This window comes from Mandrillus leucophaeus, unplaced genomic scaffold (genome assembly GCF_000951045.1).
Source record: "Mandrillus leucophaeus isolate KB7577 unplaced genomic scaffold, Mleu.le_1.0 Scaffold103, whole genome shotgun sequence".
NCBI lineage: Eukaryota > Metazoa > Chordata > Mammalia > Primates > Cercopithecidae > Mandrillus > Mandrillus leucophaeus.
This window is the reverse complement of record NW_012098432.1, coordinates 3,948,577-3,950,442: the sequence shown is the minus strand read 5'-3', so window position 1 is coordinate 3,950,442 and position 1,866 is coordinate 3,948,577. Positions and strand designations below refer to the sequence as shown.

Below are 1,866 nucleotides of genomic sequence, written 5' to 3'. Positions count from 1 at the left end.
TCAAATATCAGCTAATGAGGGAAGTCAGAAAACCCATGAAGAATTGCAAGGCAAGAGTAGAGATCTATTTGGAACACTTTGGTGAAGTTTGCCCTAAGTCTGGTAAAATCAATATAATACCTTCTTCCATATTATGATTTAGAAAGAAAGAAAACAGAACTATTTGAATAGAAGATGAAGAAACTAAGCTCTTAACTAACTCTTTGCTTTAGAAGCCTTTGTAATGCTATCATTCACAAATGTAATCAACACATTAGGGAAAAAAAGCATTTTGTTTTGAAGACATAGTCTGTCATTTTCCTGCATTAAGAGGTTGATCATGTTTTGCTAGAACTTAGTGTCTAACTCATAAATTTTTTCACCCAGATTTCTTAATGTTTACTACTCATTTACTTTATCAGTGGCCTCCGTTTTTTCTTTCTTTTTTTGGAAAACATTTATATTTAAGTGAATCTAATGGAATTTCCCCTTTCCTCACAAGTACCACAAACTCACTTATATTTACAATGAATCTCACCAAAAGGATTTATTTTCCAGGAAATAAGGTGATATGGAAAGGAGTGGAAATGTCAACATGAAGGAAATTATTTTGCTCTCAATGAGATATTTTAATATTTATTGTATGTAAGAGCCCTTTGAAATGACACTGTCAAGAGAGATGGATCACATCTATTTTATAGGCTTCATGTATAATTTTATATGCAGCTCTATTTGTTCACAGTTTGTGTGCATATATGTGTGTGTATTAGTGAAGAAGGTATAATTGAGTTTGCAACATCACTAAAAGGGAGAAACATAACTATTTAATAATGAGGATATGAGACTTCTCATCTTTTACATTGTTGAGCTATTGGTGTTTCCACAATTGATAAAGTGTGACAATCATGGGATTTTGAGTAAAATGATCAGGATTCCAAACGTGATTCTTTTCCTCAATAGCTTTGTCATTTGTCAAGACAATTATTATATAAGAGCCTTAGTTTTATATCTATCAAATGGCAGTGGCAATAAAAACTATTCCATGAGGATTTGTGATCATGCAAATGGAAGTTCTTCCCATAATAGGATATATAAAATGGAAGTTCTTTATAACATTTTCATGCAAATGGAAGTTCTTCCCATAATAGGATATATGGGAAGTTCTTCCCATAATAGGATATATAAAATTAATACTTTAAATTTAAGACAAGATCCAGAGTCCTTCCTGTGACCTTTAAAACACTGTGTGATTTGGCTTGGAACCATTCGCCAGACCTTGTCTTCATCATTCTTCCTCCAGCTCACTCCACTCTAAAACTCTGACTCAATTATGTCCCTCAATCTCATCCAGCTTTTTTAGGCCTCAGGGTCCTTGCAAGTGCCATTCCTTAAGCTTGAAATTCTTTTCTCTCCTTTTACATGGTTGACATTCTCATTACATTTAAATCTATTTTCCTATATCACCTCCTTTCAGAGGCCTTTTCTGTATAGCTTATTTTAAATAGTGCCCCCTTTTCTCATTGTTTTCATTTTACCTCACTTTATTATTTTTATAGTTCTTACTACTAATTAAAATTATATAATATTTTCTTGTCTTTATTGTCTATTTTATTCTTTACAGCTAAACTCTACAAAATGAAAATTTCGCCTTTCTTGCTACTGTCATCCCAGCACCTAGAACAGTATCTGGTGCATAATAGGTGATGAACAAATATTCATTCAAGTAATACATAAGTAGATAAACGAGTGAATGATTTTTCATTTTGTCCTTACTCTGCATTAAGCAAACGAGAAAGTGATTTATATAAATTATCTAATTTAATCATTATAATAGGCTTACAAATATTCTTATTTTATAAGTGAAGAAAAGAGGCAGGTCATGAGATT

The 1,866-nt window shown here is 31.9% G+C and overlaps 1 protein-coding gene across 1 annotated transcript in view; it reads right to left on the bottom strand.

The window, feature by feature from the left end:
- Positions 1-1,866, bottom strand: part of TNNI3K (TNNI3 interacting kinase) — a 327,610-nt gene that overhangs the window by 291,169 nt on the left and 34,575 nt on the right. The window lies entirely within an intron of this gene.